We start from the raw sequence: 12656 nt of genomic DNA on the forward strand, positions 1-12656 counted from the left end.
GCTTTGGAACTACTGATTTTTCAGAGGACTTTTAAAGTGAAAGCAATGGATTGTGGCTAAGGAAACTAATTTAGGAGCAAAAAAAAAAAAAACCTAAGTCTAACAGCTACCTCAGATGGTAAAGGATACACCTGTAATGTGGGAAATTCAGGTTCGATTCCTGTGTCATGACGATCCCTTGGGGAAGGGAATGGCTACCCACTCCAGTATTCTTGCCTGGAGAATTCCATGGACAGAGGAGCCTGGCAGGCTCCATGGGATTACATAGAATCAGACACAACTGAGCGACTAGCACTTTAAATTTCACAACAGCTGCCTCCACTGCAAATTTAGCACAGAGCAGTGAAAGTTACTAATATCCATTATATCTAAAGTCTCCTACTGACAGAAAATAAAAATGCTAAATAAAGTACAGGTGGCAAGAAAAAACTAAATATTCACTGAAAGAATGAATAAATGACAGAAACAGGAGGGGAGATGGTACAATTTACTATTCTTCTTACTCTGAATTCTTTCTTGGATCATATTCATCTTTCTATTCATGAGTAGTTTCATGGCTTCTCCTCTTTAACTTCAAAAATATATCATCCACCCATGTCCAGAGAATCCCCTATCAGAAAAACTATAAAGTTCTTAAAAGAAAAGATTCAAATTAATTTTTTCCTTCTATCTTTACTACTGAATTTTCTTTAAAAATGTGAGAGAAAGAATTTTTTCAAGTACATAAAATATTTTTGTCTAAGAGGACCCTAAATGTTCTTACTCAAAGTCGTATAACTTGGGGATGAGTAGGAGAGAGTGATAAAGCAACTCAGCTTTTGATTGCTTGACAGCTGGTGTTAAATGCTCTCTCTGGTGATGGCGGAGACTTTACGATAAGTCTGCTGCTGTGGAAAGGGTCAGATAAAATGCGGCTCATGCTTGAAAGACATAGTGAATGGCCAGACTGAGAACTGAGAAGAGCTGGGTCTTTCCAAACAATTTGAGAGTGTCTCAGGAGCTTTTGAGAGCTTTTTCAACCACGGAGCTCTTGGGCAGAGCACTTTATCCAGTTGGCAGGTCAGTTTCCATACACTGCTGTCACTTTTCAGCTCACAGAATTGCGTCCTGTTAGTGAAGCCAGTTTTTTATCTTAACTTTGTGATCACAATATTGTGACTCTGCTAATGTCTAGATGGAAGTATATGGACTGAAACATCAGAGTCTTTTTCCTTCTGGATTTGTATCACAAAGGTTGATTTAGATACCATTATATCAGTTATGTTTTGCTGTATAATAAACCATCTCAAAATTTAGTGGATTAAAAATATTTTTCTCACAAATATCCAAGGGAGGAGGAAGGCTTGGCATGAAGGGGGCATGCCTTATCCCTGCTCCACTCAATATTAGTTGGGTTGGCTCACTAGGACTGAGAGGATCCATGTTCAGGATGGGTCCCACACATGACTGGCAAGTTGATTCTGGCTGTCAGATAAGAACTCGGCCAAGACTGTGGTTCTTCTCTATGTGGACTTCCCTATGGGCTTCCCCACAGTGTGGCAGCTATGTTCCAAGAACAAGTGTTCTAAAAGAGCAAGGCAGAAGTGAAAGACATGTATGAACCTGCCTCAGAAGTGAAAAGAAAGTCCAAGAAATTGTCGCTCAGTGGTGTCTGACTCTGCAATCCCATGGACTGTAGCCGCCAGGCTCCTCTGTCCATGGAATTCTCCAGGTAAGAATACTGGAGTGGGTTGCCATTCCCTTCTCCAGGGGATCTTCCTGACCCAGGGATCAAACCTAGGTCTCCTGCATTGCAGGCAGATTCTTTACCATCTGAGCCACTATTACACCTGAGCAGAAGTCATATCAGTTCAGTTCAGTTCAGTTCAGTCACTCAGTCATGTCCGACTCTTTGCGACCCCACGAATTGCAGCACACCAGACCTCCCTGTCCATCACCTACTCCCAGAGTTCACCCAAACTCATATCCATTGAGTCAGTGATGCCATCCAGCCATCTCACCCTCTGTCGTCCCCTTCTACTCCTGCCTCCAATCCCCCCCAGCATCAGAGTCTCTTCCAATGAGTCAACTCTTCGCATGAGGTGGCCAAAACACTGGAGTTTCAGCTTTAGCATCACTGACTCGATGGACGTGAGTCTGGGTGAACTCTGGGAGTTGGTGATGAACAGGGAGGCCTGGCGTGCTGCGATTCATGGGGTCACAAAGAGTCGGACACGACTGAGCGACTGAACTGAACAGAACTGAACTGAACTTCCAAAGAAATCCCAGGGCTGATCTCCTTCAGAATAGACTGGGTGGATCTCCTTGCAGTCCAAGGGACTCTCAAGAGTCTTCTCCAACACCACAATTCAAAAGCATCAACTCTTTGGTGCTCAGCTTTCTTCACAGTCCAACTCTCACATCCATACATGACCACTGGAAAACCATAGCTTTGACTAGATGGACCTTTGTTGGCAAAGTAATGTCTCTGCTTTTCCATATGCTATCTAGGTTGGCCATAACTTTCCTTCCAAGGAGTAAGCGTCTTTTAATTTCATGGCTGCAGTCACTATCTGCAGTCACATAGTGTCACTCAATTGGTCAAGGCAGTCACAAGTAGAAGAGAAAAGGACATAGACTCTACTTCTCAACTGGGAAGTGGCAAACTTCCAAAGGACTTAAGTTACAAGAGATATTCTTACACCATCTTTGGAAAGTACTGTGGTGATGGTGTTTTACTCTTTCAGTCGTGTCAAACTCTTTGTGACCCTATGGACTATAGCCTGCCAGGCTCCTCTGTCCGAGGGATTTTCCAAGCAAGAATACTGGAGTGGGTTGCTATTTCCTTCTCCAGGAGAACTTCCCGACCCAGGGATTAAACCCAGGTCTCCTGTATTACAGGTAGTCTCTTGCAGTATAGGCAGATTCCTTACCAACTAAGCCACCTGGGAAGTCCTGGAAAGTATTGTGGGCCACAGTAATCATTGTGATTTTTACTGAGAAAAGCTTATGACATAGATATTCCTATATTTTTTATTATTGTTATCAGCAACTAAAGCATACACCTTGGATTAAAACATATAAAAAGTGATTCCAATGTTCCAAAAAATGTTCAAATGTTTTCTTCTCAGAAATAGTGGGAATCTGATCTTCTCCAAGTGTTTGTTTGTTTGTTTGTTTTTACCTTTCAGCTTGGCTCTAGGGTGTGTATTCAACACTGTTTAAGTCTACCTAAACCACTTGAAAAGTTATCCCTAACTGATTTCTCTAGTTTCAAAACTAGTTTTGAGCATTTGTGATATTTGGCCATTCTTTGTTCTTTTGAGATGATTTTTATTCAGCTCTTGTCAAACAATCATATTGAAGTAGTTTAGCTTGGAATGAATTATGCACAATTTAAAGAGGGCTTTCCATCATTCATACTGTCTCAGTGTTATTAACATGAGGAACCTTAGTCTGCATCAGTCTGTATCCATCAGACATCCTAATTGCCACCAAAGGTTACCAACACTGTTTGTTGTAAGCATCAGAGATTCCTCAAAGGGAAACTGGGTAATTCACAGAATTTCTCAGAAGGCTGTACAATCAGGCTTAGGAAAATAGGGCCAGCTGCTGGGTAAGAGGAAGAACCATGGTTTGTATCTCACCAGGCGAGGGGGAGTACCAATGCTCTCTCTGCTGACCAGGGGATGTCATTGGGCACTGGAGTCTGTTGCTAGCCTGATTAGGAGGGCTGGGCCTGGATAAGTGAATGCTGCTGCCACCACAACCACTATCATCACAGTAGACTCTCTTGTTGTTGTTCAGTTGCCAAGTCGTGTCTGACTCTTGGCGACCTCATGGACTGCAGCACGCCAGGCCTCCCTGAGCCTCACCATCTCCCAGAGACTGCTCAAACTCATGTCTACTGCATCGGCAGTGCCACTCAACCATTTCATCCTCTGTTGCCCCCTTCTCATCTGCCTTCAATCTTTACCAGCATCAGGGTCTTTTCCAATGAATCAGCTGTTCGCATCAAGTGGCCAAAGGAGCTTCAGTATCAGTTCCTCCAAAGAGTATTCAGGGTTGACCTCCTTTAAGATTGACTGGTTTAATCTCTTTGCTGTCCAAGGGACTTTGAACTGTCTTCTCCAGCACCACAGTTTGAAAGCACCAATTCTTTGGCACTCTGCCTTCTTTACAGAGAAGGGAATGGCACCCCACTCCAGTACTCTTGCCTGGAAAATCCCATGGACAGAGGCTGCAGTCCATGGGGTCGCTAAGAGTCGGACACGACTGAGCGACTTCATTTTCACTTTTCACTTTCATGCTTTGGAGAAAGAAATGGCAACCCACTCCAGTGTTCTTGCCTGGAGAATCCCAGGGACGGAGGAGCTTGGTGGGCTGCCGTCTATGGGGTCGCACAGAGTCAGACACGACTGAAGCGAGTTAACAGCAGCAGCAGCTGCCTTCTTTATGGTCCAGCTTTCACAACTGTATGTGACTAATGGACTCTCCACAACTCCTGTATAAGTAGCTCCAGATTCAGAGTACAAGGTATATTTATTTCATTTGTCAAGTCTAAGCTATAAGAGAAAATAGTCAGGCATATATCTAGAATCTTCAGATTACTTTGAAGAGAAGCATGCTCTGGCTTTTATCCAGGTTTAGAAAAGACATTCTTACTCTGGGCTGAAAAACAAAGAACAGTCTTTTTCTTCTGAGCCACTCAATACAATTCAAGACAGCTGCATTTGTCAGGATGGACTAGGTACTGCTAGACCAACAAACACTCCAAGCTCATAGTGTTTTAAGCCAACAGAGGTTAATTTATCATATTCATCATACAAATTCATTGCTGGTTGGCAGGGAATATGTGCTGTATTGTCCTTACTTGGGAATGGAGGCTGGTATAGCCTATAGCATTTGGAATGTTGTGGGTTATAACTGCAAAATGAAAGGAAATTTGGTGAGTTGGACACTGGCTTTTAAAGACTTCCATGGGTATCACTTTTCCTCATATTTCATTAGCTAAAACAAGTCAAATGGCTGCACCCTATTTCACAGAGGCAGACAAATGCTGCTCTATCATAAAGCTGAAAGGATGAGAACTAGACTTTATGACCACACTGTTTACCGATCTAGTCACCAAAATCAAGCTAACTCTTCTTCCAGGAGGCAATGTACTCCTTCCATATTCAAGAGAGGCAGTTCAAAGTTCCTATTCAGTACTCCAGGATCTCTCAGTGGTTTGTACTCTTCTCTCCATTGTGGAGTGTGACTACTTTTGATTCAGACATGATCAACATATCTTTCACCCAATATATAGTGAGATAAAAGGACAGTACAACCACAATAAATCCTTTGTTTGGAGAAAGGGAAGGATGGAGACACAGCAAACAATGAAATCCTCTGGGAAGACTTTTTTAAGTGCCCTGATCAGGTGCTAAGGCTCCTTCTCAAAGAAACTTCCTTTTTCCATGGTAACTTATGGACCTGGGCTCCACTCTCTGAGATGTCTTTTTTTGTTTGTTTTTCTTTATTTTCCTTGGCTATATTTGAAGTGGATATCAGGTTGCATATATGCTTTGGAGACTGAACAGACTTCTTAGCCCTATTCTCACCCTGAAACGATGGAGATAGTTTCTTTTTAGGTTTTCAAGTATTTACAGTATCTTTTCTTTATTTTTTAAAAACTTATATTTTGAGATAATTGCGGATTCACATGCCACAGTGAGGAACAATACCGAGGGATCATGTATGTACTTCACCCAGTTTTCCCCAAAGGTAACATCTTCCATAATTATAGTACAAAACAATACCATAACCAGGAAATTGACATCAATAATCTACTGATCTTGTTTGGATTTCATCAGTTTTATATGTACTCATTTGTTTGTATGTGTATTTATTTTATGTGATTTCATCATGTGAGTAGTTGTGTATTTCATTACTATCATCAAAATTAGAACAGTTCATCATTATCAGGATCCCTTGTGTTGCTATTTTGTATCTATAGGTCCCATTTCTAACCCCTGAGAACCACTAATCTGTTCATTTTCATTTCAAGAATATTATATAAATTAAATTTTATAGCATGCAACCTTATGGGATTGGCATTTTCACTCAACATAATTACCTTGGGGCCAAATCCAAGTTGTTGTATGTATCAATTTTTGTTCTTTTTTTATAGTTAGGTGGTATTCCATAATATGGATGAACTATAATCTTTTAACCATTTGCCTATTGAACAATTTGGAGAAGGAAATGGCAACCCACTCCAGTGTTCTTGCCTGGAGAATCCCATGGATGGAGGAGCCTGGTGGGCTGTAGTCCATGGGGCTGCTAAGAGTCAGGCATGACTGAATGACTTCACTTTCACTTTCACTATTGAACAATATTTGGATTGTTTCAAGTTCAGGGCTATTGTGAATAAAGTGACTATGCACATTTCTCTCTCTCTCTTTTTTTTTTTTTTTGGTATGAAGGCAAATCTTTATTTCTTCAGGATAAAAATAGAAGGGTACAGTTTCTAGATTATATGTCAATCACATGTTTACTTTTATAAGACATTGCGAAGCTGTTTTCTATGGTTATACCATTTTACATTCCCACCCCAGTGATGTTTGGTTCACCTAGTTTCTCTGCTTCCTTGTCACCACTTGGAATTCCACTATTTTCACTTTAGCCATTCTGTTAGTTGTGTCGTGATACCTCATGGTTTTAATTTGTAATTCCCTAATAGGTAAAGATATCAAGTATCCTTTCATATGCTTGTTTGCTATCCGCATATTCTCAATGGAATGTTTCTTTGTCCTTGTTTTCTAAGTTAATTATTTGGTTTTCTATTTTTTTCAGACCTGAGATTTCTTTATATATTCTAAACACTATTATTGAATATTTGGTTTGAAAATAAATTCTCCCTGTCAGGAGTTTGACTATCCTTTTAACTAAATTTTTTGCAGAATCAGAGTTTTTATTTTAATGAGGTCTAACCTATCAAATTTTCCTGTTATTACCTCTACTTTTGATATTAAGTCTCAGTAACTCATTCTGAAGATTTTGTTCTATTTTTCTTATCTAAAACATTTATCATTTTACATTTTAACATAATGTCTTTTAAGTCCAGGGTAGTAGGTTCTTAGTTTGTTTTTCAGCCTAATTCTGAAAACGTTAGTGTCTTTATCGATTTCGTTTCATTTAACATCATATATCATGTTATATTAATAGTATTTCTGATATGCAATTTTTATATTTGCAAATTTATCTGAATCTCACTTTCATGGCCTTGTATCTATCTCTGTCTCTTTCTGTCTCTCTTCCCCTGCTGCTTGCTGTACTACATGTATGCTATGTCGACTACTTATTTAATATTCACAGTCATCTTTTGGAGAAGGACCTTTATTTAAAACAAAAAAAGAAATGGAGACCTAGAGAGTTTAAAGAACAAGGCTTTGACATAAAATAAGCAAGTGGTGAAGGCAGAAATTCATACCGCCTGACTTCAAAGCCCACTTACCCTGTACTGAATTGGGATGTATCAGTTCAGTTCAGTAGCTCAGTCGTGTCCGACTCTTTGCAACCCCATGAATCACAGCACAGCAGGCCTCCCTGTCCATCACCAACTCCCAGAGTTCACTCAGACTCACATCCATAGAGTCAGTGATGCCATCCAGCCATCTCATCCTCTGTCGTCTCCTTTTCCTCCTGCCCCCAATCCCTCCCAGCATCAGAGTCTTTTCCAATGAGTCAACTCTTTGCATGAGGTGGCCAAAGTATTGGGATGTATAACTATCTATAATAAGATAAATTATACACATCAGTGGTATGTGTATATAAAGCGTTACTAAACCAAATGTGAACAGAGATGGCTGATTATAACATATTATCACCCTAGTGGCTTCTCATATCACTTTTTCTTCCTGTTTACTAAGGTTAATTACAGCCCTTTCTTGTGAGGTGCTGTAGCAGGGTTTTTAAGGTAAGCATGTCTATAATACCCCTACCTTTCCTGGATGAACACAGTGTTAATATGATATATCCTCAGAGCCCTGCAACATAAATTGGAACTGAAGTGCCAGGAAGCATGAAAAATGGCAGAGTGACAATATACTGTGTCAGTGCTTACAATTATAGGCTTTTAATATCCGGATCATTGAACTACTATATACATGATGTATAGTATCAGTCTGGGAACAACGTGTCTCTGTTGGCTGGAAGGCCATCCTGCTTCCTTAGACTTCTCAGTCTAAAGCATCAAAGGGAACACTCTCAGGTTGTCCCAGGGCCTTGGATCTGTGTGTGGGATCAATTCCCATTATGATGCTGCAAAACCACAAGGATCTCAGCAGTATTTTGTTTAGTCATCCCAAGTGTTGCTTTGTAGAAATGCTCTAAAACCAACATTTAAGAAAATTCTTCAGTTACATTAGCAAAGCTATCTCAAGTGACTGTTCTTGTTCAGAAAATACCCACAAGTGTGAAACCAGATGTTTTACAATTTTAATTTTTGTTTCTGAAGTCAGAGAATAATATCTTAAAATTTCTCCCTTCACCTTTTTATCTTAAAACCAAGCTTACAATTACGATCGTGGATTTTCCTAAAAATGTAAAATATATTGTTGAATTGTAATCTTTCCATTCAATTGGGAAAAAAAGAGCAGAAAAGGCTGAAGAAAAAGTGTAAATTAAAACACTGACCAAACAACCCAACCCCAAATGCAAGCAAACAGACAAACACATATACAAGGCTGGTTTGGCTAACTGGATTTAATTTGTGTATTCTCCACATTTCATGGGTTTCCTAGAAGTTCTAGTGGTAAAGAACCTGCCTGCCAATGTGGGAGTTGTAAAAGAAACGGGTTTGATCCCTGAGTGGGGAAGATCCCCTGGAGAAGGGCATGGCAACCCACTCCGGTATTCTTGCCTGGAAAATCCCGTGGACAGAGGAGCCTGGCGAGCTACTGTCCCTAGGGTGTACAGAGTTGGACAGGATTGAAATGACGTAGCATGCATGCATGCACGTTTCATGAGTACAGTAGGGTTTGGAGTGTGTTATACTTCAGCTTCGGATCAAATATGCATTCGGTTCTGAGGTGGTCCTCTTGTTTAGATCTGTACATTCCTTAGCATTTGACCCTTAACTCTCCACCATTGTAAGGGGAGATTGCGTCATTTAGCTATCATCATAGACAAGAAGACACAAATGCGAGTTAATAACCATCAAAGGTGTCTATTTCCTTTTCCTATAAATCAGAGCATGCTTTCCTACTGAATTTTGCAAGAAGGAAAACAGACTCCCTCCTGCCGATGTGAGGAAGTAAAGCTAAATCTCCCTCAAGATTCACTTTGGCTTCTTGCAGCTGTATGTTAGTACCTTTTTATATGCAATTTTACTTCATTTAGTCTTTAAGGTTGTGCCTGAGGTTAGTTTAAAAGGTTAGTTAAATGTTAATGGATGTTAATGCTGCAATTAAATTGTTAAATCAATTGAAAACTGGGGCTCCATTTCTATCTGCGTTAGTGCTGGCCTGAGCTGCATTGGCGTATAAATTAAAAGCTGTAAATCTAGCGAAGTCTAATTAGAGACCAAATTTCTCATTTATCTTATTTTCACAGGACTGTAAGCACTGATAGATAATCAACGAAGGGCTAAAACTTTTTAACATTAAAAAACTATTTTATCTATTTCAGGATTCAGGTGACTGATTATAATTCAGATCCAATTACTGTAAAAGGTCATATGTGAAATGAAGTTCTTTCAGACACTCTAAGTTTTCTTTTACAAGTTTGCATACAACCCACTACCATTCCCATCCCCCAAAGCAAATAAAAATACATTATTCAAGACCACCTTTAATGGCATCTTAGAGTAACCTTGGTGCTAAACAGTGTGTTTAATAGACTACTTCATTAACCCAAAAGGGGAAAGATGGATTTGGAAGCCTTGTAGGAGATTCATTAGGGAGCAAAATTAAGCCTTCATGGATGTCTAAGGTGAGGATTTTTTCACTGTTGCTTCATATTGGCCTTGCTTTACCCAGTGTCTGAGAATACTTGCATATAATCAGTTCAAATGAAAGGATTTGTCAAACTAAATCCTCCTCAGTTCAGTATTGTAGAACTCCTCTGTTAAAATAATTCTTTGTATAACTCAACTTTGGTCCCACTTTAGTTGATCATACTTTAAAAAAAAAATTCTATTCACTATTGACTAACTTATGGCACTTAATGATGAGGTCTAGCCATAGCTTTTGATATACGAATGTTGACATGATGATATGTTAATTTCTGCCTAAGTCAAAAGATCAGAAATCATCTTCCCAAAGACTAGGAACACACACATAAGTTTTGGTTTGGAAAGCTGCTTTATTATTTAAAAATTTTAATGAAAATCATATTTTCCATGAATGTTAATTTCTTTAATAAAATCTTCTGCCCAGAAAAAGTACTATTTTAAGAGAAGTTATAAATAGATATTCAACTCACTCACTCAACTATAAGAAGGCCTCATTCCTCTAATGAAGACACAAACCATGTCCTTCTTCACTCATATTCTGTAGTTTCAGCCACTGATTAAACCACAAAAGAACATCAGAAAGTGAACTGCTGAGCAGATTGAATGTTCTGAACTTTTAACTTTCTTAATTTTGTCATGAATTCAGATCTACTAAAACTCTTGATTACAGACTCTTGTAGAAAAGATAGGTTGCTTGTCCCCTGAAGCAAAGGAAAAAGATGTTCTATTTTTTCACCCTCAAAGAAACACTGATTTCCTAACAGCATGTTTGTTTCTTACTTACAAGCATTTCAGACTCAGGAACTAACACACACACTAACACCAGGTGAACCAAAATCAGTCTATATTCGTGAATATAGACTGTCTATATTCGAGACTTTCAAAAGGAGGGGTTTACAACATCTTAACCAGAGACTGTGCACATATGATGAAAAGGTACAGATGTATCAAGTATATACCTGCCAAGTACTTTCTTTCTCTCTTTCTTTAATTAGAGAGGAAAAGCAATAGCAAAAGATACAAGGCCGGCCTTTTTAGCAGGGTAGGAGTTATCACTCTACCAGGTAGAAAGAGGCTGGGAAAGTCTTTGAGTAGAAAAACTAGGATGGGATATTAGATTTTTTTTTTTTTTTCTGATCACCAATCTTCTGGGAACAGGATTTTTTTTTTTATTCAAGTGTTGACAGGAAACTATCCACTGAGACTAGACAGACACCTAAGGGCTATTACTTAACGATCTCTGAGAATGATTTGCAGGAAGCCTAAAATTCTGCTGTTAAAAATAAATTCTTTTGAATTAGATATTTTTACTCAATGCACATGCAAACATCTTTTAAGTTCTACAAGCCACTGTCAGTCACTGATGTGACTGTTTCACAGTGTGAAGCTGCTTCGGATCTAGTTCTAGGGCTGGTAGAAGGCATGAGTGAGGCGAATTTTACTGGAGGCTGGCGAGGTGGGGGTCTGAGCAAGAATTCCTCCCCCAATAGGGAGACGCAGAGACAGTGCTTGGAGGCAAGCTTTGGAGGCAACAAGGGACTAAGTTCAAACCTGGCTAGTTTGCCTATGTTCTAGGGCATCAGGCAAGTTTCCTAACCTCTCCTTGCTGGCATTTCCTCATCTTTTTCTTGGTCCTTCTCCACCCATATTCCCATGGCTTTGAATGCTATCTGATTGCAGGTGACTGATGAATATATTTTTAGCACTGACCCCTGATTCCTAAATACTTTTGTTAAATAGTTTTACTGATACGGCTTCTTAGATTTGCTTATTCACTTATTTATTTATTAACTCATTAGTTCATTCATTGTTGAGTGCTGGCAACATGTCAGGTCTTATAATACCATTAACGGTTCTAGAGTGAGCAGCATATATTACTTGCCCTTTTAGCATTTATATTCTAGGGAAGGAGTAGATAGTGAACAAAGAAACGAGAAATCTAACAATTTCAAAAAAATATACACCATGTAAAAATTCAAGGCAGAGTAGAAGCAGAAAGTGACTGAGCATTCTCTTTTGGATTGGTGGGACAGGGGACAGAGATTTAGAAGAGGTATAGGAACAGGCCACTATCTAATAGATATCCACAAGTGGGACTCGTCAAAAACAGCTTTTGTGATTGTCTAACTCCCTAGCTTTCTCTTCCTTCTGAATTTCTCTTCCTGTTTTCCCACCTCAGTTAATGGCATCATCATTTACATAAAAACCTAGAAGTTTGGGGGCTTTTTTTTAGTCTTCTTTTATCTTTACTCACTCCCCTGCAAATCCTATCCACCAGTAGTGCGAGCTCAGTCTGTTCAGTTTTGTCCAGCTCTTTGAGACCTGATAGACCATAGCCTGCCAGGCTCCTCTGTCCAAGCAGCAGTAGGTTGATATTAAAGCACCACCTTATAGAAAGTTGACTAATGGTCAGTGGACTTAGGTGACTAGCCCAGGGTTATACAACCAGTCCATGGTAGATCCCAGGTTTGTTTGGAATCAGACTTTCTAGCACCATTTTTGCATTTTTCCTTTCTGACTCTGAAGGAGGGGCTGCAAAAGGGACAAGAAGAGCTGCAAGTGCCCCATATTTGTTCAGAAGTTTACCCGACTCCTCCACTTTACCAGACCTTACCTGACAATTTATACTCAAAGCTGGGTTTTACTTGTTTCCTGCAATTACTAAGCCAGTCTGAACTCT

The sequence above is a fragment of the Oryx dammah genome, unplaced genomic scaffold, assembly GCF_014754425.2.
Source record: "Oryx dammah isolate SB20612 unplaced genomic scaffold, SCBI_Odam_1.1 HiC_scaffold_16, whole genome shotgun sequence".
Lineage (NCBI taxonomy): Eukaryota > Metazoa > Chordata > Mammalia > Artiodactyla > Bovidae > Oryx > Oryx dammah.